This window comes from Felis catus, chromosome B1 (genome assembly GCF_018350175.1).
Source record: "Felis catus isolate Fca126 chromosome B1, F.catus_Fca126_mat1.0, whole genome shotgun sequence".
NCBI lineage: Eukaryota > Metazoa > Chordata > Mammalia > Carnivora > Felidae > Felis > Felis catus.
In genome coordinates, this window is record NC_058371.1 from 127,597,790 (window position 1) to 127,611,263 (window position 13,474).

At 37.0% G+C, this 13,474-nt stretch overlaps 1 protein-coding gene across 2 annotated transcripts in view; it reads right to left on the reverse strand.

The window, feature by feature from the left end:
• The window catches only part of GRID2 (glutamate ionotropic receptor delta type subunit 2), a 1,434,457-nt gene that overhangs the window by 421,951 nt on the left and 999,032 nt on the right, over positions 1–13,474 (reverse strand). The gene's annotated exons all lie outside the window — the stretch shown is intronic.

Below are 13,474 nucleotides of genomic sequence, written 5' to 3' on the forward strand. Positions count from 1 at the left end.
TATGATCCTGTCAATCGATGCAGAAAAGGCCTTTGACAAAATCCAGCACCCTTTCTTAATAAAAACCCTTGAGAAAGTTGGGATAGAAGGAACATACTTAAAGATCATAAAAGCCATTTATGAAAAGCCCACAGCTAACATCATCCTCAACGGGGAAAAACTGAGAGCTTTTTCCCTGAGATCAGGAACACGACAGGGATGCCCACTCTCACCGCTGTTGTTTAACATAGTGCTGGAAGTTCTAGCATCAGCAATCAGACAACAAAAGGAAATCAAAGGCATCAAAATCGGCAAAGATGAAGTCAAGCTTTCGCTTTTTGCAGATGACATGATATTATACATGGAAAATCCGATAGACTCCACCAAAAGTCTGCTAGAACTGATACAGGAATTCAGCAAAGTTGCAGGATACAAAATCAATGTACAGAAATCAGTTGCATTCTTATACACTAACAATGAAGCAACAGAAAGACAAATAAAGAAACTGATCCCATTCACAATTGCACCAAGAAGCATAAAATACCTAGGAATAAATCTAACCAAAGATGTAAAGGATCTGTATGCTGAAAACTATAGAAAGCTTATGTCGGTAATTGAAGAAGATTTAAAGAAATGGAAAGACATTCCCTGCTCATGGATTGGAAAAATAAATATTGTCAAATTGTCAATACTACCCAAAGCTATCTACACATTCAATGCAATCCCAATCAAAATTGCACCAGCATTCTTCTCGAAACTAGAACAAGCAATCCTAAAATTCATATGGAACCACAAAAGGCCCCGAATAGCCAAAGGAATTTTGAAGAAGAAGACCAAAGCAGGAGGCATCACAATCCCAGACTTTAGCCTCTACTACAAAGCTGTCATCATCAAGACAGCATGGTATTGGCACAAAAACAGACACATAGACCAATGGAATAGAATAGAAACTCCAGAACTAGACCCACAAACGTATGGCCAACTCATCTTTGACAAAGCAGGAAAGAACATCCAATGGAAAAAAGACAGCCTCTTTAACAAATGGTGCTGGGAGAACTGGACAGCAACATGCAGAAGGTTGAAACTAGACCACTTTCTCACACCATTCACAAAAATAAACTCAAAATGGATAAAGGACCTAAATGTGAGACAGAAAACCATCAAAACCTTAGAGGAGAAAACAGGAAAAGACCTCTCTGACCTCAGCCGTAGCAATCTCTTACTCGACACATCCCCAAAGGCAAGGGAATTAAAAGCAAAAGTGAATTACTGGGACCTTATGAAGATAAAAAGCTTCTGCACAGCAAAGGAAACAACCAACAAAACTAAAAGGCAACCAACAGAATGGGAAAAGATATTCGTGAATGACATATCGGACAAAGGGCTAGTATCCAAAGTCTATAAAGAGCTCACCAAACTCCACACCCGAAAAACAAATAACCCAGTGAAGAAATGGACAGAAAACACGAATAGACACTTCTCTAAAGAAGACATCCGGATGGCCAACAGGCACATGAAAAGATGCCCAACGTCGCTCCTTATCAGGGAAATACAAATCAAAACCACACTCAGGTATCACCTCACGCCAGTCAGAGTGGCCAAAATGAACAAATCAGGAGACTATAGATGCTGGAGAGGATGTGGAGAAACGGGAAACCTCTTGCACTGTTGGTGGGAATGCAAATTGGTGCAGCCGCTCTGGAAAGCAGTGTGGAGGTTCCTCAGAAAATTAAAAATAGACCTACCCTATGACCCAGCAATAGCACTGCTAGGAATTTATCCAAGGGATACAGGAGTACTGATGCATAGGGCCACTTGTACCCCAATGTTCATAGCAGCACTCTCAACAATAGCCAAATTATGGAAAGAGCCTATATGTCCATCAACTGATGAATGGATAAAGAAATTGTGGTTTATATACACAATGCAATTCTACGTGGCAATGAGAAAAAATGAAATATGGCCTTTTGTAGCAACGTGGATGGAACTGGAGAGTGTGATGCTAAGTGAAATAAGCCATACAGAGAAAGACAGATACCATATTGTTTCACTTTTATGTGGATCCTGAGAAACTTAACAGGAACCCATGGGGGAAGGGAAGGGAAAAAAAAAAGAGGTTAGAGTGCGAGAGAGCCAAAGCATAAGAGACTGTTAAAAACTGAGAACAAACTGAGGGTTGATGGGGGGTGGGAGGGAGGAGAGGGTGGCTGCTGGGTATTGAGGAGGGCACCTTTTGGGATGAGCACTGGGTGTTGTATGGAAACCAATTTGTCAATAAATTTGATATAAAAAAAAAGTTAAATTATCCAAAAAAAAAACACCAAAAACAAAAAAAAAACAAAACAAAAAAACACATTTCTCAGATGTGGAATCAGAAGTTCTGGTAAATTACGTGACTCAACCCAAATCTCACCAATAATAAATGGCAGTCAATCTTAAAAAAAAAAAAGACAGTTACAATGCATTTAACTCAATAATGGATATTGAAATACACAAACTATTGCCAGTAAAAATGAAAGAACCAAACACATAAACAGAAAAGACTTGAATATGGAAAATCATCCTTAAATGGCTAATGAGAATATGAAGTGATAATCAAAGTCTTCATTGATATTTCAGGGAAAGAAATTAAAACAAATGAGATGCAATTTTATAATCATATTATCAAACTTAAGATGTTTGTTTTTTATGTTTTTATAATACCAAAATTTGGTTAGATGGAGGCAACATAGAGACTTCTGTTGCTGGTAGTGTTAACCGATCCAAACACTTTGGGGAATAATTTGGCAACACCTAGTAAATTTGAAGATGCTCATAACTTACAATCAGTGTCTTCATTTATAGGTCTCTATTCTAGAGAGCACCATATGCCCAAGGCCCAAGGAGACATATACTGTGGTGTTCATTGAAGCACTACTTGTTTGAGAGAGAGAGAGAGAGAGAGAGAGAGAGAGAGGACCTATTCTTCGGTAAGATCACATTAATATGTGATGTATGTCATTTATTCATAGAACATTACATCACAGTGAAAAATGAATGAGATAAAGCTATATCAACATGAATGAATCTCAAAAACATAGCGCTGAAGGGAAAAAAGAAATCCTTAAAAACAAAGAGTATCATTGTTGCGAATTCTTGTAATAGAGAGTATGATGGTATAAGTTTTTAGTATACACAAATGGAATGAAAGATCAAAAGATTGCATATAAATGACTTCTACCAATTCCCTCTGTGAAGAAAGATGGGGAGAGGAAACAGAAGGGAAGTGGGCTTCCATATATATGCCATGTTTTTTAATTTAAGACAAATATTACAAATGTTACTATCTATTACATCCTGATGGCAAACAGTAGATGTATGTTATGCTCTTTTCTATATGTTTGAAACATTTTAGAATAAAAATGGCTTTATGAGAAAGATAAGAGGCAAAGAAGCAAATAACACACCTCTATTTCTTAAAAGCTTAAAGCTAGAGAGTAACCTTTCAGAAATATTTAAACTAGTTTCTAACTTTGTTGGGGGTGAACCCAAAAGTTTTGTCACATTGTTGTGATTCTTGCTTGTCCCATGGCATTTTTATGCTAGATTTTTATTGCCGATCTTCAAATAAGTATGCTTATGACAATATAAAACATGGTGGATCATTGGGGTGCCTGGGTGGCTCAGTCGGTTGAGCATCTGACTTCAGCTCAGGTCATGATCTCAAGGTTCGTGGGTTCATTCGAGTCCCACATCGGATTCTGTGCTGCCAGCTCAGAGCCTGCAGCCTGTTTCAGATTCTGTGTCTCCCTCTGTCTCTGCCCCTCCCTCGCTCACACTCTGTCTCTCTCTGTCTCAAAAATAAATAAACATTTAAAAAAATTAAAAAAAACATATAAAAAAACATGGTGGATTGCAAAATTACCAATTATAGCCTCCTCCACTTTTACTGTGATAATCTGGTTCTTTTAATTGATTGGTGTGTGATTGAGGGTGTCTAGACGAGTGTATAGCTATTCTTTCCACCCCATTCCCAAGGTGTGCAGAACTTGGAAAAAATACCACTACCTTACACCTCAGCATGGGGATAAATCTATCTTTCTGCTATTAGAAAATTCACATTCCTGATGAGATACCTTAGATATCACGGAGACTCCTTTCCACTGAGGTACATGATTATTAAAGTAGATTTTTAAACTACAGTGATTGCTAATAAAGCATTCTTTAGAAATTATCACATGATGTGTTTATACCTACTAAATTATATGGCTTGCATATGTGAATAATTGACATTGTAGATGAAAATGATCAAAAGTATTTTGCCATTTCCAATTAAATCAGTACACAGGTCTAGCAGAAAAAAACATAATGACTATTTGTAAAAATCGTCAGTTAATGACCAGAAATTATTCACAGATCAGGATCCGGGATGAACTACGCTTTCCGCCTCAAGGGCAAGCCCTTTCATTTGTTCTTCTTAAGACCTGATACTGTTAATGGTGGGGTTAGAGTCTACCTGTAATAGATGTTTATATGTGTTAAGGGGGAGAACTAATAATATGTCATGATTTTATGATATTTTATGGCCAGTTTAGTGGCCCACATAAATTGCCCTGGAGATCTAATCATATTATTTAGAGAGCTGATGCTGCACAGGAAGTGAAACAGTTTTCCTCATAACAAGCCTCCCATGGACCTGACTTATTGTCCCAGGGCTCATCTCTAGTGAACTCTGGCATTCAGTTTCAAAACCATTCAGACACCCAGTGCTGCCCACAAAGGCTCTAATGATGGTGATGATTTTCACGGCGTGGGCACTTGTCGCAGTGAACTAAACTGAGACCGTTCTATATTTCACATTAGTCCTAGAACAGCTTTTGATGTTAGCAGTGTTAATCACAACCAACTTGGGCTGGATTCAAAGTGACCTCGAAGAGCTACATTGTACATCCTGTTATCAATTCCCTCGAGGGAAGGCATTATGTGCTAACACATCCACATCAATGGAAAGCATGTCCTTTGATTACCCCTTATGTGTACAGACTTCTGGTAGAGTCTATGACTAACAATGGGGCTGCATCTAATTTTCTAGTTAATGTTGTCTGGGGATAGCACTTCAAAACAGAAAAGGATTTTGCCCTATAAAAGACGTTGCCACAATTATCATAGTCATTGGATCCATGAATTTTTAGAGGTATGGCTTGTATAAGACTTACTTGTCTCTGTAGAAAAAAATACAAGAAATTTTATTAGCTTATATGTAAAATTGCAGATTGGGAGAAATAAAATGGAAAAGTGCAAAAACACACAAGTTAGGAATGTTTTTTTGCAATTATTTCCCATTTTCCAGGTTGATGGTAAGACCTAAGTTAAACCCAGAAGATAATGCACAATGGAAGCATGTTTTTCTATGCACTCACAGCCACTCATAAGGAATTAGTTTTCTTCACTCATCCCAGTGGATATCTGGTGTATTATCTTCACAAAGGACACTGATAGTGGTATGAGAACCATGTTTATATAGAGGGATTAATTAACTTATGTTTCAATTCCCACAGGGGAGGATCAGAAAAAACAAGTTTTAAATTTGATGCTGTATAATGTTATTTATTTTAAAAAAATTGTGTGTGGGAGGGAGCTACTGTACTGTAAAGGAGGGATATTCTGAAAGGTCTGTGGCATTCTGACTTTAAATTCAAACACTGAACAGGGCTAGTAAGTAAGAAATTCTCTAGAACTTGCTAATCAAAGAGCAGTCTGTAGACCACAGCATCAATATCACCTGTCAGAATTTCAAGCTCTATTCCACACCTTCTGAATCAGAATGTGCATTTTACAAGATTGTGGAGCACTCAATCTGCACATTAAAGTTTCAAAAGCGCTACTCTAGAATGAGTTAAAGAAAATTTCAGAAGAGTTTCTAGAGAGTTGTTTACTTTCCTCTAGGAAAGTAAAGGGACAGAGGGTCAAGAGGCCTACCTGACATTTGTGTCAGAAACTAAAAGGCTTAGAGCACCCATATACTCACAGTCAGAAGATCATCATTAATATCACTAAATGCATGGGAGACTGAATTGCCTATTCTTCCAGTAGGAAAGCATCTTTTATCAGTATCAGTTTTCTTGGAGAAATTTGTATTACATTTAATTATGATTGGTGATGATAGCAACACATTAAACAAAGACTGTTTCAGGCAAAGACTTCCAAAGAGTGTGTGATTAATTACCTGGGGAGAAAAAAGACCCATGAAGAAAAGGCTTCTCATTAGGAGTTCCAGTCCTAGCACGTAGGTTCAAGAAAACTATAATCTGACTGACTGGAGGGGCAGTTTCTCTCAAGATGGAATAGACAGAATCTATACCCTAGAATACATTCTTATGCTTCTTAACTAATTTATATCTCAAAACACTTTTTCCTAACAATATGATGTGTCATTGGAGTGTCCTCAATTAATGTAACATTATAATGAATTTGTTTATGAACAACTATATTGTAGCTACTGTAGGGAATATATAAACCCCCATTTCTACCTTAATTTCAACATCCTGAATTATACCAAAACAGGTGGTATACATTAGACTCCTCTTGTTGTAAGTTACAGAAACCAAACTTGAATTTTTTTTAGGAAAAAAAAGAACAATTTACTAACTGAGAGAATACAGAAAAATCTTAAACAACATACACAACTTTGGCAGGATGCAGGGAGAATTTAAAACCAATTGGAACCAGGAACTCAAAACATTTCCAGGACTTTCTCTGGCTTTTACCATCTTTGACTTTGGGTGAGCTTCATTTTATTTTACCTTGAAACAAATTTTGTCTATAGGTTCAGAATCAAGACAATTGAAGTCTTATTTCTCTAGTTACTACCACTGAAGTAGGGTTGACAGTTACCTTCTATGATCCTAAGTTCAAAACTTTAGATAAGATTTGGGTTTGCATGTTTGAGTCAGATGCTCTTGGAAAATCAATCAACTTTCATGATGCAGGGGTCCTTGTTAGGATCAGGCTTTTACTTTGAAATGAGAAGCTATTGGACAGTAAGAATGTGACAATTCTGCAGGTGCTAATAGCATAGAGGGAAAAGAAGAACAGTTTTTTATAGAGGACAGATGGACAAGACAAAATAACTTGTGTCTACAGAATGTATACATATAGTGACTTTTAAAATAGATATCATACATAAATTACTTCTTCAGAGGGACAGATAAATGTTGTCTTTGAAATACTGTAAGCTATGGCTTTAAAAGGAATTTCCTAAAAAACAAACATCCAAATTAGTAAGGAAGAACTAAAGCTTCACTATTTGCAAATGACATACTATATATACAAAACCCTAAAGATTCCACCAAAAAAACCCACTGGAACTGATGAATAAATTCAGTAAGGTCACAGGATACAAAATAAATATACAGAAACCTGTTGCATTTCTATACACCATTAATGAAGTAGCAGAAAGAGAACTTTTAAAAAATCCTATTTACAATTGCACCAAAAATAATAAAATACCTAGACACAAACTTGACCAAAGAGGTAAAAGACTTGCACTCTAAAAACTATAAAACATTGATGAAAGAAATTGAGGATGACACAAACGGAAATCCCAATGGATTGGGAGAATAAGTATTGTTAAAATGTCCATACTACCAAAAGCAATATACACATTTAATGCAATTCCTATTAAAATAGCAATGGCATTTTTCACAGAACTAGAACAAATAATCCTAAATGTACAGGGAACCACAAATGACCCCTAATAGCCAAAGCAATCTTGAGAAAGAGGAACAAAGCTGGACATATCACAATCCCAGATTTCAAGATATACCACAAAGCTATAGTAATCAAAACAGTATGGTACCAGCACAAAAGTAGACACACAGATAAATGGAACAGAATAGATAGCCCAGAAATTAACCCACAATTATATGGTCAATTAATCTATGACATAGGTGGCAAGAATATGCACTGGGAAAAAGACAGTCTCTTCAACAAATAATGTTGGGAAAACTGTATAGCAACAGGCAAAAGAATAAAACTGGACCACTTTCTTACACCACACACACACACGCAAAACTCAAAATGGATTAAACACCTAAATATGAGACTTGAAACCATAAAAATCTTAGAAGAAAACACAGGCAGTAATTTTTCTGATGTTGGCTGTATGAATTTTTCTAGATATTCTGCCTAAGGCAAGGGAAGCTAAAGCAAAAATAAACTATTGGGACTATATCAAAACAAAAAGCTTCTGCATAGGGAGGGAAACAACAAAACAAAAAGACAACTACTGAATGGGAGAAGATATCTGAAAATGATATATCAGATAAGGGGTTAGTATTCAAAATATATAAAGAACTTATACAACTCAACACCAAAACCCCAAACAGTCGAATTAAACATGGGCAGAAGACATGAAGAAACATTTCTCCAAAGAAGACATACAGCTAAACATCATTCATCATCAGGGAAATGCAAATCAAAACCACAATGGTATCACCTCACACCTGTCAGAATGGCTAAAACCAAAAACAAAAGCAACAGGTGTTGGTGAGGATATAAAGAAAAAGGGACCCTCATGCACTGTTGGTGGGAATGAAAACTGGTGAAGCTGCTATGTAAAACAGTATGGAGATTTCTCAAAAAATTAAAAAATAATTATCATTTGATCCAGTAATTTCACTACTGGGTATTTACCCAAAGAATCTGAAAACACTGATTCAAAAAGATAGATGCACCCCTGTATGTAGTGCAGCATTATTTACAATAGCAAAATTATGGAAGAAACTCAAAAATCCATCAAAAGATGAAGGGAAAAAAAGATGTAGTATGTGTACACACACACACACACACACACACACACACACACACACACACACAGGAATATTACTCAGCCATAAAGAAAAATGAAATTTTGCCATTTGCAACAACATGGATGGATCTAGAGGGTATAATGCTAAGTGAAATAAGTCAGTCAGAGAAAGACAAATACCATATGATTTCATTCATATGTGGAATTTAAGAAACAAAACAAAGAGGAAAACAGACACAAACAAAAAACCATACTCGTTAAATATAGAAAACAAACTGGTGAGGAGAGGTGGGCGGCAGGATGAGTGAAATAGATAATAGGGATTAAGAGTATACTTATGGTGATAAGCACTGAGTAATGTATCGAACTGTTGAATCACTATATTATATAGCTAAAACTAATATAACACTGTATGGTGATTATATTGGAATTAAGCAATAAAAATAATAAAAAGGGCATTTCTTATGTAAGTATATGAAAAAGCAAAAACATTATAACAATGTTTAATTTTAATTTTTGTTATATTATGCTGCAATGGAAGTTTATATAATAATAAAATAGAGACCATTCCAATATTTATTATTAGATGAATGATTAAATAATTGAATGTAAATACTGTAGAATATCATGCAGTCATAGAAAAAAAGAGTAGTTAGACTGAATGCTAATGAATGAATGAATGAATGAGATCTTTACGTGCTATTTAGAAAGAAAAAATAACTCACTGAGTGCAAATATCAAGCTGCATGAATTTATATATATATATGTATATAAAATTATATCCATCTATCTATAGCATGATTCTACTTATATTAAAACATATTAGTATATAATAAAAATACTAGGAGTATGGAACATTAATTAAGCACTTAACTATTTTCAAGCACTGTTCTGTACTTTTTACAGTTATTACCTAGTTGCTAACTGAATACTCATAACAACCCTGTGAAGTAGGTTTCAGGTTCTCCTTATGATTTTGGGTGTAATTATTATCCCTACTTAGAGCAGATAATTGATGGAGGCTACCAATGTGACTCCAGTTCCTGCATGCTAATGCATTTTGCTATGCAAGCTCCCAAATATGTGTGTATATTCACTCATCCATCCATCTATTCTTCCAAAGTTCACTGCTTCCGTTAAGGCCCTGGACTAAACTGACTAAGGTCTTGTCCTCGCAGAGCGTACATTCTGGTGGGGGAAGGACAGACAACATGCATATCTTTTATATGATCAATGTTACAAAAAAAAAAAAAAAGAAAGAAGGAAAGAAAGAAAGAAAGAAAGAAAGAAAGAAAGAAAGAAAGAAAGAAAGAAAGAAAGAAAGAAAGAAAAAGAACTGGCTAGGGGATCAGGAAAGTCAAGGTCAAGACCGCTGTTTTAAGTAGAGTGTTTGAGGTAGGCCTCACCAAGAATGTCATAGTTGACAGAAGACTTGACAAAGGTCAAGCAATAAGCCCCAGGGATATCTAAGAGAAGACCTTCCCAAGAAGAGGTAACAGCCAGTACAATTCTTTTGTGATTGCCTTAATCTTCTCAACAAAGTGGGAAGCCATAGGCTTGATTTTCCTGGTATATTCAAGGAAAACAATGTCTCTAGAGTCTTTGGGGGTGAAGTGGCTTAGGAGGGAAAGTAAGATATAATGTTGGAGAGGTAAGGGGAGAAGAGGGTGAATGGGGGACAGGTCACAGAGGGCATTGAGGCTGTTGTGTGAAATTCCCTTTAACCTTTATGCTATAGGTAACAGTTTAATACACTATCTTTAAAAAGAATCATGATATTCTAGTTCTATTTATCGATTTAATCAGATTTTTATGTACTTTTGTCTTTTTGTTTTAGCCCGAAGCACTCCTTTCAATATTTTTGGTAGGGCAAGTCTAGTGGTAGTAAACTCCGTCAGCTTTAGTTTATCTGGGAAAGCCTTTATTTCTTATTCATTTCTGAAGGATAATTTTGCCAGATAGAGTATTCTTGGCTGCAGTTTTTATCTTTCAATATTTTAAAGATGTTATTTCATTCCCTCCTGGCCTATAGAGTTTCTGCTGAGAAATCTGTCAATTGCCTAATGGAAAGGGGGTGTACCTTTGCAGGCTACTCTCTTTTTGTTACCCCTGTCTGCCTTTATAATTCTTTCCTTATTGTTGGATTTTGAATTTTAATGTCATGTGTCATGGAGAAGGTCTTTTTGTGTTGAGATAATAAGGTATTTTATAAGTTTGGTGGACTTGTATATCCAGTTCTGTCCTCAGGTTTGAGAAGTTCTCAGCTATTATTTCTTTACATATGCTCTCTGCTCCCTTCTCTCTCCCTTCTCTTTCTGTGATACCCATTATTCTTATGTTGACTTTTCTAATGGAGTCAGATAGTTCTCAAGGTGTTTCTTCACTTAAAAAAATCTTAGTTCTTTCTCCTTTTCCACCTGAATCATTTCTATATTTCTATACTCCAGCTTACTAATTCTCTCTTCTATATGATCTGCTCTATTTCCAGTGGATCCCTGCACATTCTTGATTTCTTTTATTCAGTTTTTCATCTCCAGAATTTCTGCTTGATTTTTTTTAGAATTTTTAGAATTTATAATTTCAATTTCTTTGGTAAAGTACTCCTTATGTTCATTACTTTTATATCTAGATCACTGTATTGCCTTTCTGAGTTTTCTTGTAGCTCACTGAATTTCTTCACAACCATTTTAAATTCTTAGCTCTCAATATTCCATGTTAGCTCTCAATATTAGCTCTCAATATTCCATGTCTTTGGGTTTGGTTGCTAGAATATTTTCATTTTCCTTTTGTGATTACCCATATTACCATGACTTTTCATGTTGTTTGATGAAAAGTGCCTTTGGTGTGGCATTTGAAGTAGCAAACATCTTTCCTATTTAGGGTTGTTTACTTTGATCCTAACAGTTCAACCAGTTGATAGTTAGTAGACCCTTTTTGTCAGAAGGTGGCGCTAGAGCACAAGTTTTCAATTTCTTATTGGCGTTGATTCACTTCTGATGGGGAACACACACACACACACACACACACACACACACACGTGAGGGGGGTGTGTACTTAGCACTTGGGGCTTTTGATATGCCCGTAGCTAACAAGGGTATCCTCAAGGTGAGGGAATGGTGTCCCAGAGGTCTATGGGCAGTTCTCTTGCCTTCACTGGCAAACAGCAGAAGACCCTTTCCTTCAGTGCTCTTTTACGCACTTCCCTCTCCTTCCCTGGCAACTTCTCACCCTAACCTCTCAAGTCACTCTTTCTTCAGTGAGAGTAACTGGCTCCTCCAGCTGGAAGTACACAGTATATGGCCACATGGCGGAGGATATCCCCACACACTGTCTTCACCCTCCACCTCCTCTGACAGAAAAGTTGTGCTGGCTCACTTGCAGACGTCATACCTTTTCTGCCATCACGTACCCTGCTGACACGGGCTCTGCCACTAGCTATGCCACCTCTTCACCCACTGAAAGTGGGTCCAATCCACCCACTTTGTTGAATAGATGGATGGATATCTCCAGAGTGTAGTATGCTGTGTGGAGACACTCGTATTTTCGGTTATGGATGCCTGATTGGTTGTAAAGCAAAGAGGAGAGAAAAGATCAACTTGAGCCACCATGATGCTGATATATCTCTTTAGGGTCTCCAAAACAGACTTCCAAGACAGTGGCCTATACAAAGTGAGCGGCCTTCATATGAATGTCTATGTGACTGAGTGCACACAGACACATGTAAGCAGACGTATACAAGGTAAAGCCAAAACCATAAACAGTGGGAAACCAGGAAGAGCGATGTTGAATACAGGGGAAAGGCTAAGATAGTATTCTTAGTTTTTATTTTTTTAATGTTTATTTATCTTGAGAAGAGAGAGAGAGAGAGAGAGAGGAAGAGACAGAGAGAGAGGGAGCTCATGCAAACAAGAGTGAGGAAGGGGCAGAGAGAGAGGAGAGAAAGAATCCCACCTGGGCTCCATGGCCTCAGCACAGAGCCCAACCAGAGCTCAGACTCACCAGTCGTGAGATCATGACCTGAGCCAAAATGAGGAGTCAGACATTTCACCAACTGAGCCAAGCCCCCGTCTTAGTTTCTACTTTATGAAGGTTCATTTTATTTGATTTTTATAATAAGCTGGCATTATTTTTGTAATTCATATATAAATTAAAACAGATGGTCAAGAAAACATTTCAAAGAAGAAATAAAAATATTTGCTTCAATATGTGTATGCAGCACCTGACTAAAGAGAGACTCAGCACAGGCTGCTCTCTGTATTCTCAGGATACCCAGGCACCCCTCCTGGCAACAGCCCAAGTAAGAGGACGGACAGTTCTGAAGCCAGATTGGAGCCTCTGGCTCTACTGTCATCCTGGGAGGGGTCTAGGAATTCACACTGCTGAGCTTGACTTCAGAACTCAGAGGGACAGGGCTTTGTTATGATCCACTTAAAAAGGAATTACGGGAGCTACTAATGCACATTTTTTAGAATGAGGTGGTAAGCCTGGGTCAAAGGGAGCAGTGGTGTACCTAATATTCGGCTTTTTTTCCCTATCCCCAGCAGAATCTTACTTTTGTAGAGACTGTACTGTGGCTACATTCTGTAAATGACCCATATATCCAGAGAAAATCTTGCCAAGACAGTTGCACTGGAGTTAGCTCTAAGCAGCCACCTCATTTCTGTTTGGTTTTGTGTCCTTGAATAAATATGTAACAGCAAAATGTAA